This window comes from Sceloporus undulatus, chromosome 4 (genome assembly GCF_019175285.1).
Source record: "Sceloporus undulatus isolate JIND9_A2432 ecotype Alabama chromosome 4, SceUnd_v1.1, whole genome shotgun sequence".
In the NCBI taxonomy this organism is placed as follows: Eukaryota; Metazoa; Chordata; class Lepidosauria; order Squamata; family Phrynosomatidae; genus Sceloporus; species Sceloporus undulatus.
In genome coordinates, this window is record NC_056525.1 from 48,522,937 (window position 1) to 48,546,445 (window position 23,509).

At 43.0% G+C, this 23,509-nt stretch overlaps 1 protein-coding gene across 2 annotated transcripts in view; it reads left to right on the plus strand.

Moving 5' to 3' along the window:
- The window catches only part of SYT6 (synaptotagmin 6), a 208,004-nt gene that overhangs the window by 27,235 nt on the left and 157,260 nt on the right, over positions 1 to 23,509 (plus strand). Inside the window, exon 1 of one of the 2 annotated variants that reach the window (XM_042461407.1) lies at positions 16,032 to 16,116. The exons of the other annotated variant lie outside the window; for it this stretch is intronic. The gene's annotated coding sequence lies outside the window, so the exon portion shown is untranslated. Of the gene's footprint in view, positions 1 to 16,031; positions 16,117 to 23,509 lie in introns of those variants that run through there. 2 annotated transcript variants of the gene reach the window in all.

Below are 23,509 nucleotides of genomic sequence, written 5' to 3' on the forward strand. Positions count from 1 at the left end.
GCTCAGATCCTACTGGCTCTGTGGTATCAGCTTCTGCCTGGAACTCTGCCTCAATCAACCCCATTTCCCCCCCATAGATCAATCCATTATACTTTCCTAGCAACTGTATTGCAGCTGTATATCAGCTCCATTTGGCCCAGTACTCAGATATGATAATGGTTAGTTTGGATTTCACCCATGGCATTGCAAAAGCATCTTAAGAACACATGGCCCAGGTGCAATTTAGATGAACCACATCTAAAAGATTACTCTTTCTTTAAAGTAATTCTCTTAGCCTGCCTACATGCTTTTGAACTTGTAGCTGAGCCTGCAACTTCTCCTAGAGAAGTATGGTTGCTACAGCAGGTTACCAGTGCTATCTTTACACATGAGTAGTAGATCCTTCTATTTATTCCTCCTTAAGCAGTGTATCTAATAGTGACAGCCTATAAAACTCACTCATCAAATGTATTATTGATCACTGCTCTTGCAAACAAGCCATCAAAATAAAGTGCCATGATTACCAATCCAAACCTATCCATAAAGCCCCGTTCAAGCACTGGCAACGTCTTGTCTGTCTTTTATTTACCATCAAATATAAACCATAGCAAGTTGAAATCAGCAGGGGACAAAGGACAAGAAGCGGAAGGCAGATTTTATGTCATATTTCTTTGCAATGCTTCATTGGAACATGTCATGATGATGTCAACCAGTTTGTCAAACATTGTGTACCACACCGAGCTAAGATCACTTGGTATTCCATCAGTGATGGATGATTCCATGGAAAAAGACAGGTGATGAATCAACTGGAACCTCCCCCTCTCTGGTGTCTTCCTGGGCACAATGCCCAGGGGAGACAGAGTGTGTAGATATAGAGGTGAGTGGACAGGCCTGACACTCTATCATCATTCAGTTCTTTTTTGAGTTTTGTTCTAACTACCCCTTTGAGAATCTGAATAGATTAAAAGTTTCTGGCTTTGATGTGTTGATGTGGAAGAGGCTCATAGTAGGCACTATAATCTTTTCAGTGGTGTGGAGCAAAACTGGCAGAACTGTCAAGGACAAGTAACATTGTTTTAGGAGAATGACACAACCTTTTGCTTGAACAGCCATGTATTCCCCTTTAGATGACAATTTGTTGCCTTCAGGCCACTGGACCACTAGTAGCCCTTTAGTAGCTGCTGTGGGGCGGTAGTTCCTATCATCCCTAGCCAGCATAGCCAGTGGTGAGGTATGACAGAAAACTGTAGTTCAACAACTTCTGGAGGGCTGCAAGTTCTCTGTAGCTGAGTTTAAGTGATAATGTTTCCCCTATAACTATGGAGGGAAGAGTATGAGGATAGATTCAGTTTACTTCTTAGACAGATGTACAACTGAAAGAATATAAAGAGGCAAAAGACAAGAAATGACCAAATTGCCTCTCACTATTCAAAATATGTTGTTGTTGTTGTTGTTGTTGTTGTGTACCTTCAAGTCGTTTCTGACTTATGACGACCCTATCACAGGGGGTTCTTGGCAAATTTCCTCAGAAGAGGTGTGCCATTGCCATCTTCTGAGGCTGAGAGTGTGCAACTCATCCAAGTCACCAGTGGGTTTCCATGGCCAAGCTGGGATTCAAACCCTGGTCTCTCAGTGTCCTAGTCCAATGCCCAAACCACTATACCATGCTGGCCATTTATGTGGGTGCAGTTTTACACACATATCACAGTACACCTTCACCTAGATTAAATATTTAGATATTTTACTGGATATGTCTGCTTGCAGGACAATGAAATATTTGTTGGCATTTTCTTAGAGACATACACTGGTATAACATCACCATGTGTCTTTTTTGGGTCATTGTGAAGGAAGGAATTCAACACTTCTTCATCTGTACAGTGATCCCCACCTCCTCAAACTCACCTGATTCCCACAGAAGCCCTTACAACACTCATCCATTGGACCTCTGAAACCTACAGGAAGAGCAAATGTATGCCTTTGTCACTGTACGTCCAGCTACAGGGACTTAGCTTGATGGTGCTCTGCTATTCCCTCATTTCCATTGCCTACTAAATATCTTTGAAGGGAGAGATCTTACAATATGTAGTTGTGTCCTGAAGGAGGGGAGAGAGGACAGAGGATGTAGTTCTATCTGGATGAAACCTATAGTCTATCTCCCCATCCAGTTTCACTGTCATTCTGTTTACAAGCAGCCATTGTCACATTTCTGGCTGAGAACAGAAAATGCTTCTGTTTGCAAGGCCGGATATAAGACCAAAGAAAGAGCTTCTGGCATCTACATATACAGCCTTCAGATGCAGTTCCCCATTCCTCCCTGCAAACATCTTCTGTTACAATAGCCCATCAGTGATATTAAAAAAAATTAAGATGTTGTTTAAAGGAGCTGAACTGTGGTTAGCTGTCTGGGAAGCTCTTGTGTAGAAATGAGCTGTGATCTGCAGCCTGGGATGTAGTTGCTGTGAATCTTCCTTCTGAGCAGAAGTAACTAATTTTTTGACTAGGTTCCTCTGGTAATTATTTGAACAATGTAAGGGGACAATGTAAGGGGAGAGGGGAATGGTTACATTGGTGGCTGTCACCTCTTGCCACTGTAGAGTAGTAGGTAGCTAGTGAGGAAGAGAAGGGGGGAAGGAGGATAGCCAGAATCATGCAGGGAGGAAAACAGAGACAGGAGACAATAGTCAAAACAGGAGCTGCTCTAAAGATCCATGTTAGTGGGATTTTTTTTCTTTAAAAAAAAACAAGCAATCTTATTTTGCCTTCTCACCCTGCCTTTTCTGCCTTCATTCCTTCTGCTCAAATAGGAGAGGATTTTGTTGGCAGAAAGAGAAAGTAGAAGTCAGTGTGAATGTTTAGGGTACTGAGAGAAGACTTCCCTACCAGATTTTCAAAACAGTGGTACAGGGTGCATCCTTTTTCTGGCTGGGTTACTGTGAGTTATAAGAGAGAATTTAGAGAAGAAGTAGGTACCAAATATGTGAGTGAATGCTTTTGTGCAAATGTTTGAAGATAAGTGTGAGGCATTGACTGTACCCTGTGCCAAGCTAATGTGCCAATCCCACCCTTTCTCCAAATGGTTTTTGCTGAGGGTAAAGTTTATACAGTAGTTGAAAGCAGTGGATGGGAAGAAAGTGCCAGGGTAGGATTGGTTTTTAATATCTTCATTTTGCATTTTCCTTGGACTTAACAAGGTGCAAGAACAGAAGTGGAGGCTTGAGTGAATTAGAGAATGAACATTTTCCTGTATTTTTTCAATGGCAGTAACAGTAATTTGTTGTAACACAGGGGTAGGCAACCTTTTTGAGCCGGTGGCCGGGTTGCTGTCCCTCAGACAACTGGGGGGCCGAAGCCAAAAATAAAAAGTTAAATAATTAAAAAAAAAATTAAATAAATAAATAAACCGGGACAAATGTAGGACAAAATTTTCAAATGGTGGACACTTTTTTAAAAAAAGTGGAGGACACACGAAAAAATTGGCTGATTTTTAAAAAAATGTTAATATAAATGCATGTTTCTGAGGCTTCTATAGACAATTGCCCCTGCGCGCGAGAGGCCAAAGGCCCCGGCGGCAATCGACGGCAGGACCGGGCTGGGGCCAGTCCCAAGGTCTCGCCGGGCCGCAGGTTGCCTACCCTTGTTGTAACACATAACTTCACATGTTATCTTCTGGACTGCAGTTACAACAGCAACTTGTTGGCTGATCAGAATAATGAGTAAACTGTTTCTTTTTAACCAGCAGCATTCCAAGCTCTATTTGAATAGTAGATGACATGCATAGAATTACAGCGGGCCCTTGTTATACGCTGGGGTTTGGTTCTAAGATCCCCCGTGGATAACAAAATCTGTATATGCTCAAGTCCTGTTAAATATAATGACATAGCAAAATGGTGTCCCTTATAAAAACAATGGAAAAGCAAGGTTTGATATTTGAAATTTATACTTTTTTGAACATTTTCAAACTGTGTATGCTTGAATCCATGTATAAAAAATCCATGTACAGTGGTACCCCGGGATACGAATGCGCCGCCTTACGAAATTTCCGGGTTACGAAAAAAATCCATTTAAAAAAAACTGTTCCGGGTTACGAAGGTTTTTTCGGGTTACGAAAATTTTTTTGGTGCTTTTCGGCGCTATTTCACAAGAAATCGCGGCTTTTCCCCATTAGCGCCTATGGCTTTTTCGGCTTACGAAGTATTCCGGGTTACGAAAGCGGCGGCGGAACGAATTAATTTCGTAACCCGGGGTACCACTGTATAAGAAGGGCCGACAGTAACCTGTGCTTTGTATCCTCAGTGGGGACAAAACTGTGGAGATTATCACACGGGAAAGGAGGGAATTGAAGTGGATCACTCCCGTCCTTGTCCTTTCTTTATCACATTGCACTTATCTCATCCTTCTCCTGTTAGTGAAGTGGAATGCCCCTGTCACTTTGTATTAGCGGAAGTTTTCGTTACTACAAAGTGACAGGGCCATTCCACTTCACTGGTGGGAGAAGGATGGGATATGTGCGGCGGCGTCTGATAATCTTTTTGCAATCATATGATAATGATGACACAAGGATGGGATAATCACACAATAAGTGCAACGTCATCTGATAATCTTCACGCAATCATGAGATAAGGATGGGAGCAATCCGCTTTGCTCCTCTCCTTTTCCTTGTGTGATAATTGCCATAACTATTACTTGTAGTCCATCCACGTGTCTTTGTCCTTGCCTTTGGCCTCGTTGCAAAAAGCGAGCAATGATACTAAATGCCTTAAACAAAGTAATCAAATTGGAAAGACAGAAGTGGAGCAACAACCAGTCCTTTGCCCACCCACTCCTATCCAATAGCATCTTTGTTAGTAGTGGTGCAGTTGTATAATTTTAAACTCTGAACTTAATAGCACAGATCCCAAAAGTGTTTTTAAGGTGAAGAGGGACAACATTGGCTGGCAGTTTATTACTTGCAGGTCATTTTTTTAGTTACAAAACAATGAAAACCCAGAATACATTGTATTAAAATAACATACAAATAACTGAAGTAGGAAACAATCTGACTATGATGAAAACAATGGCAAAATAATAAATGTAATGCTACAAACTGAATGAATAACCCCCCAGTTAATATAGCAATATATCAGAATTTTATTAAGTGAATGCAAAAGTCCTATAAAGTTGTGTGTCACATACATTTCTCTAGTACACTCTTGTAAAAGCAAAATCAATGGAAATATGTTTTCCCTGACCCCCTCATTCCCTCACTGTTCTTAGTTCTATGTTTCAAGATTTTATTAATAGTGAATAGGGAGATAGACAGTAATGTTGTGCATTCCTTCATGTACTTAAAATATAGTAAACAAGTTGTAATATGTTTGGAAACCCTCCACCCTATTCTGCTCAATGGGGACCCAGATCTCCATTGCACTGTCCTGTCCTCACAGCACCATTGTGTATGATTGGCACACAGTGCATGCTACTATCAGAGTCTACATCCATACAAAGCTTTGACAAATGTTCTTTCCCCTCTTGAGCCTGCATTGCTTGCTAGTTATACTAAGACATCTCTAAGCTGTACACATGCTAAACCTGGCCAAACCTTGAATACAGGCAGCTTAGTGATCTGTCTGGTTGATTCATTTCTTTTGAACCTAAAGAGATAATGCCTGAGGATATTCAGATTGGCTCTTCCCAATGTCTAGACAGTGTAATTTGTGCCAGAAGCAGAAATTAATTTCACTTCATGCAGTTTTGTTTTTTCTTTCCTTTTTTCTTTGTCTTTAAAGGGTAAGCCTGTTTTTAAAAACACGATAAGATTAAATTTCTTTTCTGAAATGCCTGGCTGATCAAGGTAAATGCTTACTGAAGGCCAGAGAAACTTAGTGATCAATGAAAGCCAATAAGCAACCTTTTCCAGTCTTCAGAGAAGACTGCCTATGGCTTGGAAGTTATATATATTTTTCCATCAAGAGCATACAGGCATAAAATTTCTAAAATCTGGATTGTAAAATATATCTGGCAGAAATCTGAATCCATGATGGCACCCAGGCAATCAACCACTATGTCCTCAGAATTATTGTAATCTTGTGTCTAGCCAGATCTAACCATATCTGGTTGATCCCATATATCAGCACAACTGTTGATATGCCCTGTCACTGGGGATGTGGTTTTGACAGGGGGAACAGCCTGTAACAGAATGAATGATGGCATTAGACTTGATTGCCATGAACTATTATGATTCATGTTAGCCTAGGGTTTGACATATCTCAAATAGATGATATACCTCAGGGAGAAATCTATGATGAAGGCATAATGTATTAAGGCATGAGAACAAGTGAGGAATCTTGCTTGGTCAGACCAAAGGTCCATCTAGGACACAGTGATTACCTCATAGTATGCCTCCACATGCCTCCAAGAAGCTCACAAGAAGGTCATATAGAAACAGGCCTCTCACTGTTGGTTACCAATAACTAACACTCATTAGTGGCATGGTGCTTTTGAGTGCAGAAGCCCTTTAGATTATTGCCTAATAGTCAGTAATGGACCTAATCCTCATGAGTGTCCAATTCTTTTTCTAAGCATATACTTTAGTAGCCATGAATACATCTTATAAGAATGAACTTCATAAAACTGACTGTGTTCCTGTATTGGTTACCCTTCAGTTTCATTGGTTCTAGTGTAATAAAATAATAATAACATTTATTTTGTATTGTATCCTAAGATGGCAAACAAATCTCAGTAATTTCTATAATGTAGGGGAAAATCTCTTTTAAAAATAATAATACAACAGATGAATGTGCATTTGGTTCTTTTAAAAGAGTGGATGTAAGACAGAAACCAAATTGTCTTTAAAGTAAGCCAGATTGCATTATCATAAACAAACATGCACATACAAGATGTGTTTGTAATTCGGGAGCACAGTCAGACCATTAGTTACAGATATATTGTAAGAGCAATGCTGACTAACAATCTCACTCCCAAACATGGGGAAACTTTGCTTTATGGCCAACATGGCTACTCCTGAATATGTTAAAGATATCACTATTTTGTGGATTTTGGATGTTACTTTACTTTGCTATATGACCAACACAGCTCCCTCTGGATATTTTCTCATAATAATAGCATGGCCCTAAACAAGTACAGGCTTCTGATGACCTTATAATTCCTGGGCATGTTGTACATCTCTAGCTGACTTACTACAGAGACTACACACTACAGATATTTGGGTGTGTGCTGTCTGCATAGATATAAGATACTTAAATCTTACACAAAATGCTTTAAAATTTCATCCAGATATTATGGGAGGAAATCCACTCTCTTAATTCAAACATGGAAACCTGCTTTATTCAGAGAGGTGACCTTGGGAAATTTGTTTTTTGCTTTGGCTTCAGTTCCACAGGTTGCCTGAAGCAGGCCTGTTTTCTTTAACACACAAGTTGTGTTTGGTATGAGGCTTCTACAGCGTGTGAGGACCATTTCCTGCAGCATTGCCAAGAGCCATGTTGAGAAATGCTGATTGATCTGAATACTGGCTTTTGCATTCTGATTAGCTACCTACTTCTATTCAAATGATGAACTTTTTGCTCCCTGTGGGTCTGATAATATACACATGGCCCTGCTATAAAAGAGCCTGAGAGGAGGTGCTGAACTGAACTATGGACATTTAGGGCTCATTCTCACTTACATTTAAATTGGTTTCCGATTTGCCTTCACTCCGTGTTGGTAAATTGATTCCTAAAGGTCCATCGTTCCCACTATTAAAGCGAATCTTTTCATTATCCCTTGTAATTGCTTCTTTTTTTGGCACTATTGTCATTCCCGCTAGTTTGTGCCATTTCAAAATGCATGTCAATCATTTGTGATGTAAGTGGCAGCTTGGGCAGCCCGGCTTGTGAATTACACACACACACACACACACACACACAAATTGATAGAAGATTCCACCGCAGTAGCAGAACTAGCCCAGTCTCAACATCTGAGAAGTATCCTAGGAGTAGATAAAAGGACCTCAGCAGCTGCTGTGAGAGCGGAATTAGAAATTTATTCTATCTGCTCTCAAGCTAAAATCAGAGTGCTCAATTACTGGTGTAAAATTAATGAAATGGAGCCAAACAGACTTCCTAGACTATGCTTATTAGAACAGTTGCACTCTCAATTGCAATCTACATGGTCCTGGCAACTGTTAAACTTTATAAAGAGCTGTGGCCTCCCTGTAGCTTGTACTATGAATGATCAAGCAAGAAAGGATGCAAGACAGAGAATTTTGGACATTGCGGCTCAAGAAGATATAGCCACACTCAGTAGGGTAGGCAATTTAAAATGGTTGAGCCAATACAAACGGTCCTTTCAAATGCCATCTTATCTAAAAATACAGATCCCTAAACATCTCAGAGAAGCATTTACCCGAGCAAGATTCGACCAACTTGATACCATGGTAAGACATGGAAGATTCCAGGGTATCCCTTATAATGAATGAATTTGTATTTGTGGGGATCATGAAATTGAGGATCTAGCACACATTTTGTTTAGATGTAATTTGTACCAAGCAGAAAGGGATCAATATCTTCATCCCTATATTAAACGAACAATATACTGGGATACCCACATCAGAACATCATACTTTATGAGTGGACAAGATTCAAAAATCTCTATTGCTACAGCTCGGTTCCTTCATAAAGCATCGCTGTTGAGATCTAGATATGTTGGAATGATTGGTGTTAATTGTAAAGGGGATGAACAGATTTGATGTATGTCGACGGATATTTTATGTTACTTCTGCCTCCCATTTCAATTCCAATTTTAATTCTGTTTTATTCCCTATGGTAACTATCTTACATACTACTGTTTAATTGTTAACTATTTTATTTTATCTGTTTACTAGTATATCCTTTAGCACATATTGTATATCTTTTAGATATATATAAGCTGTAGACAAGTAGTGCATGTTCTGGTTCTGGTGCACGCTTAGGTTATGCATATGTATTTATATTGTATGGAGGTTTATTGCACCTAGTGCACTGTATTTACATTTTATATACACTGGTGCCTCGGGATACGAAATGATCGGGTTACAAAATTTCCGGGATACGAAAAAGTTGGATTGGCAAAAACTGTTTCGGGTTACGAAATATTTTTCGGGTTACGAAATTCATTTCGGCGCGAAATTCAAATGCTGCAAAGTGCAGCTATAGGCTTTCCAGTGCTAACGGAAAGCCTTTTCGGGTTACGAAATTTTCGGGTTACGAAAGGAATGGCGGAACGAATTAATTTTGTAACCCGAGGCACCAGTGTATAGCTGTGTGATACTGCTTTTTATTATGTTACTAGTATTTTGAAACGGCCTTTGGGCTACTCAATAAATTGTATTGTATTGATAGAAGATTCAATTCATTGGTTTTGCAACTACTTGCCTCACTGATTCCAAGTAGTTGCAAAATCAGTGAATCGAATCTTTTTTTTTAAATCATGCGACCACAGGTCACACCACAAGCACAAAGACAGTCCTGAAAGGGGTTGGGAATGATGGATCTATCAGAAACTGAGAAGGGATGGTAAACACCCCTCTGCCATTATTCCCTCCCCTCCAGAATGATGCAATTCAGATCTGTTGTTCCCACTTGTTGAAGACGCTTCAGAATCAATTCTTTTCAAAAGAACTGGCAAAAAGCTAGTGTCAGGAAAGAGTGTTTTTTTGTATTTGCCTTGCTTCATCATGACTGGAACTGATCACAGTAGGATCAGAACTGGTTTTAAATGGGAACAATAGTAATATAACCCAATCAGCAATTCGCTTTAAATTATAGTGGGAATGTGGCCTTAGGTTTCTTTATACCCCCTGTTGCCAAGGTAGCACTTTGGATTGATAGACAGCTGCTGTACTGACAATAATTGCCTATTTATTTTATTTTATTGCTTTATCTCTACTTGCCATTTGGATTCTTCATGTCTTACTTAGAGTCACTATAAGCAGGGCTTGTGTTCCACAAGCAAGAGTCTGCAGTGTACTTGATGAACAGACAGGCCTGACCTGACAGAAGGCATCGGATTTTAAATTGAGAAAGGACAACTTTGGGGGGTGGGAGTGTCAGGATAGGACAACATAAAATTGCTTTTATTGTATTTTTACTCTCAGGATTAGGGAGGGGTGCTTCTGTCTCATGTGAATGCTCTTCACCTTGTGTTGTTAGACATTGCCATTTGCTGTTCTCCCTTAGGCAACAAAATACTTTGAGTAGGCCCTGCCTGGAGTAAACATAAGAGTTACAGAATCCTTTAGATCTTCATGTGCAAGAAGTAATGTGTTTTTAAAATATATTTCCCAAGGATTTACAGCAATGTTTGCACACATAAATGCCACAGTAAAGCGATCTTTTCAACTGAGATCTTTCTATCAGGCAGTACATCAGAAGACTGTGGATGCAAAATGGTAATGGGAGCAATTCTGTTATTGAAATATACATGTATTCTGATCTAAATAACACTTGGTATAAATGCATGAAATATGGTTTCAGCTGTGAGATAGATGCACGTGAATGCTTTCACCATATACTAGCAGTGCATTGACTGTCCCACATTCATAGCATGCCAGCTTGACTTTGTGAATTGGCCTGACAATAATTTTTATGAGCTTTGCTAGGACTTGGCTGGCAGAGTGGAGTTGCCGAGAGAAGAAGTAACAGAGATGTGAGATGGGCAAACACTTGAAGCTGTGTGGTGAAGGCACGTCTCTGATGAAGGAGGGGAAGGAGTATCCAGGGTCAGTTCTTGGAAATAGCATCAGTAATTAAAATCTTTCCCTTTCCCCATTCATGCCAATCTCTAGTCCACAGCATGAGGCCTCTGCAACCCCTACACACACATTGGTTGCACCCTTGTCCACCCCAACATCCTTCCTTTCCAGGAAGAACCTTCTGCCTCTGCACTTGGAGCTGCAGCCGAGCAGCTAGCTGAGTAGTGACCAAGGGGCCTCATGCCCATACTGACCTTTGCCGCAAGGCAGTGGCATCATTAGGATTGGTATCATGTCGTGTGATAACTCATGGTGTCACATACTCCCTTATTAATCTCCTGCCCTACCAGACCATATAGAATCCTTAATAATGTTTTTTGTATTAATGATACACCCTAATATATCACTGAATATAATGGCAGTAGTTGGGAGATAAACAATGTCTAAACAACATATTAATCCTCCTAACTCCTGGAGCTGGAGACTATTGTCTCCCATTGACACAAGAGACACGAGCTTCATGAGTGGGATGCAGGAAGAATCCAGAGAGTCTTCTTCCTCTTAAATCCTGATGCAGAAGGCTGTTGTTAGAATGGGAGGTAGTAGTCTCCAACTTTGGGGTAAAAATGAACCCAGGGATTCTTTGTCCTTTTAACACCTGAAGCAGAATCGCTGTATTTCTCCTGCTCCCCACTCCTGAAGCTGGAGTCTTTTGTGTCAATGGGAGACAATAGACTCCAGCTCAAGGAGTTAGGAGGATGAATATGTTGTTTAGAATTTGCTGCTGTCTCCCATTCTAACAACAGCTTTCTGCTTTGTGAGTTAAGATGAGGACGAATTCCTGGATTCTTCCTGCACACCACTCCTGAAGCCTGAGATTATTGTATCAATGGCAGACAGCAGCCTTCCTCACATAGGGATGCCATAACCCGGCTGCAGGCGTGCCAAACCCACTTTTGAGGGTGCTGGCACAGTCACGGTCCGGTTTCATCCCAAAACTGTGACTGCCCCTCCTGCGGCCACCTCTGCCCCCGCACACGCCTTCTTTATGGCCGCGGCTGCTCATGCAGCCGGCCGGCCACCCACTTCCACCTCCGCCTCCGCCTCCTCCTCCTCTGCCCCTTGCGCACTCCCTCTGGCCACCAGCCACCCGCCTCCGCCTCCTTCTCCAACCTCCTCCTCCCCCCGCACATCCCCCTAGCCTGCAGGGCTGTGCGTGGCTGGCTGGCTGGCTGGCTGGCCACCCACCTACCTCCTCCTCTGCGATGGCGCCGAGCAGTTGCCCAAGCGATTGGCCTGCTTGCATGCCTGGGCCCTGGCCGCACGCCGGCCTCAAAAGGGAGCTGGTCCCCTTAAGGAGGCAGAGCCTCAGAAGGGGGGGAGGAGGAGGAGGCAGAGCTGCACGCAGGGCTAATGAGGAGGACTTCCTCCTCCTGAGGCTGGGGCTGAACAGCCCGTCCCTTCTCCAGGCTGGAGCCTGTGAGAGCTGGTAGAGGGCGGGGCTGTTCCAGCCCAAGTCTGCCCCCATTGGCCAGCTAGGCTCAGGAGGAGGAGCTCCTCCTCTGTTCGGCCAGGCTGCAGCCAGAAACAGCCATTTCCTTTGCCCTTTTTTGGTGCGGAGGAGGAGGAGGAGGAGGAGGAGGAGAGTGGCCAGTTCCAGTATTAATGTTTTTTTGTTTTTTAAAATCTAGCGCCCTCCAAGGCCTCTCTGGGGCTTGGGAGACGCTGTCTCAGGCCCCAGCGAGGCTTTGGACAAGGTTTTAAAATGTAGGACCTTTTTTTTTTTAATTTCCTGGCCAGGAATTTTTTTTAAAAAGTCCTACATTTTAAAACCTTGTCCTACATTTTTCCCGGTTTGGAGGTCCTCAGGGATGGCAACCCTGTCCTCACACTTACTTGCGCCCTGATTCTCCTACCTGCTGCTTCCTGTCTCATGGATGGGGCTGACCATATCTGGAGGACAGAGGAACCCAGAAAGCCTTGTGCTGTCTCCTCCTCTTCTTCCAGAAGGGGAAGAGGCCTCATTTGCTCCACTTTTTGGACACACCTTCTTTTCCACTTAGTTCCTTGTGTCTTACAAGGCATATTAATGCTATGCCCCATTTCATCCAAAAGGTAGACATTACTGAGCAACAGTGACATTGCTAACATGATGATCTTGGTGCTACTCCACTTATGGTGTCACTCAGTACGGTCTGAACCCCACATGCCCCTTAGTTACTCTTCTGCTGCAAGAGGCTTCTCAGTCACTGCTCAGCCAACTACTTGGTTGCCACTTCCAGCATAACCTGGTGTAAAAGGAAGCAGTGAATGAGATTGGTTGTTTTTAATGTGCAGTGGAACAGTAGACATAATATCACAAAATACATGTTGAGGGGAGTGCTAGTGTTGTCATCCAAGAGGAAAGGGGGCAGCACCCCCAAAATGTGTGGGGACCACTGATTTATAGTATTGATCAACTGCCTCTCAATATACCAAGGCTCCAAAACAATTCTACAAGACAGTCTTTGTCAGAGCCTGGAGAAGTTACTTTTTCGGTATACAAATTTTAGAATGTGGCCATGCTGCTTAGGGACTGTGGAAGTTGTAGCCCTAAAAGTAACTTTTCTGAGCTCTGATTCTTGGGTTTTATCTGCTAAATGTACTCTAGAGCAGTGATGGTGAACCTTTTAGGGGCCGAATGCTCAAACTCAGTGGTGTTCCTGCACTGGGTGTCACCTGGTGCTGCGGGGGGGGGGGGGGCTTCTGGGGATGGGACTTCCAGGAGGCAGGACTTCTGAGGAGGATCCAAGACACACTCTCTCAGCCTCAGGCTAGTAATGGCAATCCTCCTTCTGACAAAACTTGCCAAGAAAACTCCATGATAGTTTCACCTTAGGGTTGCCAGAAACAACTTGAAGGCATTCCCCCAGGCACACACTCAGCCTCAGGCTTGCAATAGCAACCCCTCCCCCCCTTTGATGAAATGCTGTATCACCACCACTTTTTCCTTCTCCTTCTCCTCCTGCCTCCCCTCCCCTCCCCTCCCTCCCTCCCTCTCTCCTCTCACCAGCAGTGGGCAGGTCACTGGAGGCATGGGACTGCTACCGCTGCTTCCTCTCCCTTTCTCCCTCCCTCCTGCCTCTCACCAGCACGTGGGAGACTGGCGGCATGAGACTACCACCGCTGCTGCCACTTCCTCTTCCTCTTCCTCCTCCTCCTGTTCCTTCTTCCTGGCTCTCACTGGTGGCAGGCAGGCGGCTGGAGGCATGGGGCCACCTCTGCTTCTTTTTCTTCCTCCTCTTCCACCTCCTCCTCTTCCTCCCTACCTCTTGACTCTGACCAGCAGGCAGGTGGCTGGTGGCATGGGACCGGTTCCTTCTCCTCCTCCTCTTCCTCTACTGCCGCTTCCTTCTCCTCCTCCTCTTCCTCCTGCCTCCTCTTTCTCCCTCCCTCCCTCCCTTCCTCCCTCCCTCCCTTCACCAAAAATCAAGTGTGCACACAGAGGGGGCTCTGCATGCCGCCTTTGGAACATGTGCCATGGGGGTCATTATAATGACCATTAGGAAACTGTGTGTGCTTTAGAGTCTATCATGATAAAATGGAACCCAGCATGGGAATGGGCAGGCTCCATGGTGGAAGCGCAGCTTTCAGTGGCTTAAGTTTTATGAGACCAACATTTCAACTGGGAAGGCATTAAAAGGAGGACAAAACACCCCCATCCCCACCCATACCCCCGAATTCTAAAGGGTAAGTGCATATGTAGCCTTCATTTGAAGAGTAATCCTTTCTGTCATATATGGAAACTGTACTCAGTTCATAATTCTTTGCCATGTCATCTATCATCTGTCTTGTGAGTTGTATAGCCAGCTAGTCCTTCCTAAGCTCAGAGCCCTGAGTAGTTCTAACCAAGTAAGAACTAAATTTGGTCATATTGGCTATCTGAGTGATCCAAGAAGGTTACCAATTATGTGGAAAGATAAGGAGTGTGGGCAGCCATATAAACATCCAGGGTTTGCGGCAGAGTTTCCAGGAATTCTGGAGTCAGACTGACCTGGGCTAAAGGCTGTTATCCTGGGATTGGGCCAGGTCCGCCAGATCTGTGTCCAGTCTGGTAGGATCAGGCCCAGTCTTGGCCTTGGGGTTTTGGCCTGCATTGTCTGAACTGGACGATGCAAGGCTGGGGGGAACATGGGCTTTTTGGCCCGTGTGGACAACCCTTCATACACAATAGGCCTGGAATGGCTGTCTGTCTCTTTCCCTTCCTTAGTCATGGGGCTTTCCTAGTGGCACCAACTGCAATGTGTTGGGAGACTGGCAGAGCCTAAGCAGGCCTTTAAGTAAGAAATATCACCACTGCTTGCTTAGAAAGATGGGTAGAGCTTTGAAGTCAACAGATGAAGTGGGAGACAGAAAAAATGGCTGGAAAACTGCACTGCCATCCCTGCATTCACTTCTGCCTCTGTTCCCCCATGGTAGGGCTGCCCTTGTTCTTTTGGAGCTGCTTCACATAATCCTCCTTATTTACTGTTCTTGACTCTGTGATCTCTTTTATACTATGCAGTTATTACGTAGCATGAAAAAGACCACAGATAAACAATAGAAACAAATGATTTGGCTAATTGCCATCAATTTCATTTTCCTGGTGTGTGTTCAAATTTGTGGAAAGCCTTGAGTAGAGATTGGATGCTTGCAAGTAATTCTGTTAAACAACAATTCTTCTTTTCTTTAAAGTCATAAAAAGAATAGGACACCAAAGTGAAGGCACTATGAGAAGAATTGGTATAATTGATCAGTAGGGAACTACTTTTTAGAAATAAATGAATAAAATAATGGCATATAACCCACCTATACTGAGTGGACGTATGCACCATAGTGTTTTTCTCTGTAATGTTAACCAATATACACAACAATGTGGCTTCTGAGGTGGTCAGCACATTTCTGAAGGTATCTTCAGGACTTGCCTATCAAGTCTTCCCAAAGGAATAATAAGGAAGCAGAATTCCAACAACTCAGCATCTTGTCGCTTGCTTCTTCAGTTTTTGTATTACCTAACCTATATGAATATCAAGCTAAAAAACAGGTGGTGAGCTTGTGCAAATCATTTGCACATTCAAAATACGTGTGTGTGTGTGTGTGTGTGTGTGCATTTGTGTGTGCATGCATGCATGTGAATGCTTTAAACTCAGATGTGAGCTGAAAGCTGGCTAGCTGCATCACTGTACAGCAGTGTACTGAGGCATCAGAATTGTAGACTTGTGCGTGTGTGTGCGTGCATGTGGACTTCCAAGCTGATTCCAGTGTAGCTGCAGTCACCTCATGCATAGTGAAGAGGGAGAATCTCAAACTCCACACAAACACACAGTCCTCTCCTTTGCTGCTAATTGCATCTGTGGAGTGGACTGAGGAGGGTGCCGGGGAGCCAGTTTCAGGATACAGAAGCCTGCTTGGTAAGTGAAAGCTCACAAAGTTGCTTCCTTCATTTCTCTTTCCTTTCAGTGGGGAAAATAAGCTTCTTCCCCCTCATTTACTCTGCCTCAGATGCTGATGCAGCTTTGGGACTGATATGTGAATCTTGCATTCAGATATTTTGTGCTGAGAGATCCAGCATGTGCTCACAGCTACTTCTGAACCAGAGGGGTTTCTCCATTGTTTGGTAGAATACAACTGGCATGCTGATGTTTTCTTGCTCCTTTTCTCCCTCTCATTGCAGATGTTTGCTCTTTGCCATTCTTTTGCTTTGCTAAATTGCTGTCAGAGCAGCCAGTGTAATTTTGTATTGATCCCTTTAAGCATATGTGCAAGCTACTTAATCTCATTTTGCAATACCATTTCTCATTTAACTTCATGTTTTGAATTTAAGATCCCTTAATAACTCTCCCCTCCCCCAATATTTCTATGATTTACATTTCTGGATGTCATTCTGTAGTTCTCTGCTTGCCTCCCCTTACTGGAAGTTAGCTTTGATTGCTTAGTTTGTCCCCCCCCCCCCAACACACACACACTTCCTGTAATTCTGTATATCCTTTCTTTTGGGGAATTGTGGAAACCCTGAACTCTCTTATTTAAGAGATCTCATCATTTTCCTTTGTTGAACTCAGGGATACTGTCACTAACGATAACCATCATCAGCAGGCTGGAGAAAAGATAGGGCTGTTGCCTGTGTCGTGGTGTCTGCTTAATTATACTTAAACACTGCAAAATCATATCCTGTTGGGACCAAGAATGTTTTGTGTTGGGGTTGGGGGGGGGAGCAATCTGGAGCTTTTGTGGAAGAGATTTCACACTCGCTTGGGAGCACTAAGCGCATCGAAGCCAGCTGATGCTAATTGATGCTACCTTGAAATTGAGTTCCATTTGTTATGCTACAGCATGTTAGTGTTTGACAACATCGCAGAAAACCGATCAGCCAGCACTGCAGGCTGGGTGCCAGGAGACCAGTTCTTCATATAGCCAGCCTTTGGGAGGATGCTTTGGCTAGAATCCAGTTTTTTTTCATTTCCTTTGAGTAAAGTGCAAATATTCCAATATGGTTTAAATGCATCAGAATTTGATCATGTAACATATTGCTTGCCATTCTTTACAAACTTGAAAGAAGGAGATGCATGTCTTTAAACTAAACAGAATCAATAGACCAGTCCATCAAAAGCTTTCTTAAATTTACTTCACCTCCTCCATGTTCACCCCACCCCCTGCTGCTCTTCTGTCAATTACATGATGACCCAGAGTTACCCGACCTGACCATTGAACCTGATCACTGTAGCTGTTGAATTTAATGGGATTTTATAGTGCGTGGCAATCTGTGATGGGTCATCAGAGGCAATATGGAGTGGAATGGAATGTAAGGGAAAGATGCTTGTTATTTGTCTGCAAAATCTTTGGGATTAGAGATGCACACTAGCCTGTGAAAATGGTTAGTGTGTGTTATCACATTATAAGGGAGAAGCCTCCCTCCCCTCTTTTGTTAGCCAATGGAGAAAACAATAATAAAAAGGAAACAAGGAATAGACATTCCTCAACCATCTAGTTGAGCACAAACATCAGCACCAGCTCCACTTTGTAGTCAAAGAGTATTAACATGACTGACTCTACTGATTCTTTATTTGTGGTGTTGAGAGAACAACAGCACCCCAAAGTCAGCCCCCCTGAGAGTTCCCTCTCCACCCCATTTCAATGAAGTCCAGAAAGCCAGTTCAAATAATACTGAAGCCCTGCAGTGTCCTAAGAGGGCAGGGCTCCAGCACCCACAAAAGTTATAGAGAATATGGATTTTTGACACTGATATATCTTTATCTCCACTATTTATAAAGGAATGACATCATGCCCACTTGATCACTCCATGGGTCTCCAAAAGCTAGCACATCTTAAGATCTGGGAAATTCCAGAACTGGACATGTTGAACAAGAGATCAGTTAAATCTGAAGGCATTCAGATTCCTGATTCCTTATTCCTAAAATCACATAGATTTTGCAATATTCACCATATATTTCATTCCAGTCTTCATCTAGTTTGGCCTTAATTTGGGTAAAGAACTTCTTTGTGTTTAAAAAGGACACCGTCCATTCATAAAATTAGAATAGAACAGGACAGACATTTCCTTGTCCAGAGTTTTCCTTATTTCTGAAGTTCTGAGCCGCAATCTTTCATCCCCCCCTTTTAACACCAGAATATAAAGATCAGCATCTTCTTGGTGACATATGTAGGGAGGTATCTAATACTTTCTTCCACAGATCCCCCATCTTATCATGTGGCAACAGCCAGTGGGATGGCCAGCTGCAATTCCGTCCTTGACCATTGATTGGGGTGCATCTAGGATTCTTTCAGTTGCTCTTGAATACCAAGGGATGAGAGATCAGCTTTAACTCCTTTTCTTCTTTGTGCTAAAGAACAGCACTCCCACATCCAAGCAGTGGTTAAATGATGTAGTTGTGCCCTGTGGCCAATACCCCCCCCCCCAGTTGCTGTTCTACACTGGGGGAACCAGCTGGCAAAAGGGAATAACCAGGGACGTAGCCAGGATTTTAGGAAGGGGGGGGGTCCAGACTAAGTGCCACCATTATAATGGGGCTTGGGCGCAGCAGCGCAGCAGCGCAGCAGCACACACCATTCATTTTTCTAATGGAAGGGGGGGGCGGACCCCAAGAAACCCCCCCCCCTTGGCTACATCCCTGGAATAACTCCTGCTTCCTGTACTGCTGACACAGATATCCATATACTCCAGCTGTCCTGATTTGGTGGGAAGTGTCTCACTTAATCCTCTGTTATCTCACTTTTTCAGCTGCTTTGAAAATATTTCATTTTCTTCCTTCTCCACCTACTTTTCCTCTTTGTCCCCTGTTACTTCATTTGTGCCAAACTGAGTTCAAAGTGCAAAAGTAGTTTCTACATGCATCCTGGTTTTCATCTGAGAACTGGTGGAGGGTATGGACTTAAGAGGATTTTGGCTAGCATATACTGCCAAAGATAGTGTATTGAGTAAGTACTTAAAAATAATGACCTCTTGGCACAAAGTTCTAAGAGGAACTGGATGAAATGTGTTTGGTTTTTAATATGGCACAGGTAGAAATGAAACCCACTGGGAGACCTTGGGTAAGTCACACACTCCGAGCCTTAGGGAAAGGCAATGGCAAACTTCCTCTGAACAAATTGTGCCAAGAAAACCCCATGATGGGGTCACCTTAGGGTTGCTATAAGTCAGAAGCGACTTTAAGGCACCCAAAAACAACACCAGCAACAAAGAAAAGGATATCCATTGATTAATCTTTGCCCCCAAATTGCTCTGAGATGTCACCAGTAATCACACTGCTAGGCCTTCAGGTGGGCAAGGTCCCTTATGGTAAGGATGGGGAACATATTTCATTTTGAGGGCCAGAGTCAAATTCAGAGCAGCGCTTGAGGGCTGCATTCCAATGGTGAACAGGGCCAAAGACAAACTAATTTGATCCAAATCATATTTTAACTTTTAGTTTTATTTTTAGCTCAGGGACACAGTGACTTAGTGGTTAAGACACTGACTCTGCTGACCATAAGGTCAGCAGGTCTGCAGTTTGAGACCCAATCACCATGTGACAGAGTGAGCTCCTGTCACTAGTCCCAGCTTCTGCCAACTTAGCAGTTTGCAAGCATGTAAAAGTGCAAGGAGATAAATAAGAACCACTTCCGTGGGACGGTAACAGCATTCCATGAGCCTCGGTGTTTAGTCATGCTGGCCACATGACCACAGAGTGACAACGCTGGTTCCATCGGCTTAGTAACCAAGATGAGCACCACCTCCTACAGTCAGATATGACTAGACAATCACATCTTAGGGAAAACTTTATTTTTCCATATTTTACCTTAAAGGTCTTCCTGCCAGTTTCTAAGCCTTAGGAAGGTTATGGAATGGGAGAAAGTGTATCCAAAATTACACACAATGATATTATCTGGAATGCCCACCTGAAGAACTACAAAGGAATGTGGTTCAGACTGGGATCAGAGGAGGGCTAGATTTGGCCACACAGGCTAAGTTTCTCTGCCCCTGATTTAAAGACTAATACTATGTCCAATATCTCCTGAAGGTCTTTTTCCCTATGGAACCTCTTCCTCCATCATTCTCATAGCCTATGACACGTTTGCATATAGTTCTAACACAAATGTCATTTCAGGTGGCAGTAGGTGTTCTCAGTTTCATTTAGTAGGGAAGGGAAGATTTAAGGCTAGGGACAAAGAAGCATCAGTGTTGAAAGATCTGCTTTTCTGAATGCATATTCAAATATGCACTCACGCACACACACACACACATCACAGTGTATTTTAAAAATTGTTTTGTGCCAATACAGAAATATTATGACTGTTATACTGACAGTGACATATGTGGGCGTAAAGTTATAGCTGTGCATTGAACTTTTATGGTCATTGCAGAGAGAGGAATTGCTACCTTCTTTTCCCCAAATCCCTGCAGAACTCGCCTTTCTCTTCTCCTTGTAACCAGGCACAGAACAACAAAGGCATTCTACATGACCTTCTGGGTACCTCTGGAGATCCCAGAGGGTGTTGTTGTTATTATGTGTCTGGTGGCTATAGAGGCCTAACTAGATACTTCTCTGATGTCCCTCGCTCTCCACTGACAAGAAAATGGCCATGGGGGCTCTTCAGGAAGTAGGTGAGCCCTGCAGGTTGGGAAATATATCATAGGTATGCCCGGGTAGAACTTTGCAATATAATTCCCAATACAGGATCTTGGCCAATACTGTATAAACTATACAGTACAATAATAGAAAGAACTATAAAGAATGCTAAAGTGCAAAGATGTACAGCTGAACCCTAAAGTTAGAATTGTTCAAGCCATTGTATTCTCTATTACTATGCACAGATGTGAGAGCTGGACAGTGAAGAAAGCAAACAGGAAGAAAATTAATTTATTTGAGATGTGGTGCTGGAGAAGAGTTCTAAGGATAACATGAACAGCTAAAAATACAAACAAATGAGACCTTAGACAAATCAAGCCTAAACTCTCCCTGGAAGCCAAGATGACTAAATTGAGACTGTCATGCTTTGGCCATATGATGAAAAGGCATGACTCATTAGAAAAGACAATGATGCCGGGGAAGGTAAAGAGCAGTAGAAAGAGAGGAAGACCACATGCCAGATGGATAGACTCAGTCAGGGAGACCATGAGCCTGGGCCTGCAGGACCTCAGCAGGGAGGTATAGAATAGGGAAGCTTGGAAACATCTCATTCACAGGGTCGCCATGAGTCGAGATCAACTTGAAGGCAGCTAACAACAAACAACAACAACAATGACAGAAATATACAAGACTGGGGGTACTGTTATGAAGAAAGAAGCAGTTTCCTCGGGCAACCTGGAAGCGTTTTTACATACATTATCAATTATACAGCACACAAAACATTACATTATTCTTCTAGTGGAATGGAAAACACTGGTCCACTGGAAGTATTGAAGTACAATTCACTTGTCAGTGTGGTCAGCTTCAGGTCCACAGAATGGAAGAGGTGCTATTTTTTCCTTAATTTCAGAGAGCAAAATGTATTTAACCAGTGCTGGTGATATAGGATAAGCAGGCGTTTTCTTTCCGGACGCAAAATGAAATTAAGACTTTGGCCCAATCTAAGATGTTTACAGTAGTAATCCCTTAGGAGATATGTGCTGCTGAAGATCCCTATATGGAAGCAGATCCCTAAATGGAAATTGAGTTTCTTCCCCAAGAAACTGGGATGAGTGTGAGTGGGAAGGGTTTTCCCCCCAGATAGCACTGGGTGGAAAGTGTCTTTCCATACCTTCTCCTATACTGCTCAGCTTGGGTACTGGCTGTCTAAAGCCCAGTACAGACCGCCGCCTTGCGGCAGCCTGGAACCAAAATTAAGGCTCAGGAGAGCGAAGCATCCGCACGCTCTCCTGGTGCCATTTTGGGCATGCGTGCATTCAGACAGCATGCGTGCCAATGATGTGCCTTGTGTGCCGCGTCCAAATGGTGTGGTGCACAAGAGCCATCACTGTGCTGCTCCAGGGTGCTAATGGCGCCTTGGCAGCGGCGTGGGAAGGAGCTGTGTTTTGCAGCTCCTTTTTGGAGTGGATCATGAAACACCCATGCAACGACCAGGGGGAGAAAAAGGCGGCCTCTGCTGCCCCTTTCTTTTCATCTGTACGGCCCCTAACTTACACATCATTTCTCAGGTATAGTATTACAGTGGTGAGGATCAGAGGTTAGAAATTTTGGGGGTTACAGAAATCCCCCCCCCCATGGCCATACTGCCTAGAAGATTCAGGGAGAAGTAGATTATTTCTGTTTGAACAAACATTTGCCAAGTAAGTACCTATGTAGAAAGGGCTTTATGGGGTGCATATCCTTTCCTTTTTGTCAAATTTTTAAATGACTTTATATTGTTTAAAGTATGTTTTAATGTGGTTGTTTATCTAATTGTTTTTTTAAATTTCTTTATTATTAATTTTTAATTCATGTTTTGAGCTGTCTTTGGTCCCATTTGGGAGAAAGGCAGATATCAATAAATAAATTGAGGAGATAAGGAAGGAATCTACCTTTTTGGACTATACCTTCCCTAGGGCTTATTGAATAGTGAATGAGAGAATAAAGGCTCGTCTTTTGCTTCTTGCTCTGATGGTGGACTACACCCCCTTCACACCAAATGTCTTCTGCACACCACAAAACTCTCCAGGGGCAGCTGGTGACTTCATTTCAGTGTACAGTGAATCTGCTCCAGATTTTAGTCCAATTTTATCCAAGGTGCTGAACTCTACCCCTCAAAAGAGGTCCAGCACTTTGGATCCTCCCCCCCCCCCCTTAAAAAATTTGGATTAAAACACACCAGCTGCCAAGGCAGCTAATATTCTGCAGGGGAGTCTGAGGAATAGAAGTATGGACAGTTCTTGATTTTTCTCTCTCTCTCAGATCAAAACCTGAGATAAAGGAACATGAGAAACCCACCTCTCTGCTTCCATCAGTCTGAACAGCTTTCTTCTTGATGTAAGTCTGGTCATAAGGGAACCAGCTGCAGGTCTATATGGTATCAAAAGATGACTTGGAGGTGGAGCATATAATTTTGCATCTGTATTCAAAAGTAGCCACAGCTTACTAGTACTTTACCAGACTGAGCGGGGTGCTGGAAAAGGGAGGACAATTCAGAAACAGCTGTCTAACCCCAGCCTAGAGAGACTGAGCCATGTGTATTCATCATTATTGAGTCATTTACAGATGTTGCTACAATGCATTATAGTGAAATGTCGGGAGGTTAGCATACAGCCACACACTATAATTATGCGCAGCATGGCTTATAATAGCTTATTAGATTGTCATCTGTTAAGCGGAAAGCATTGACAACAGTTAC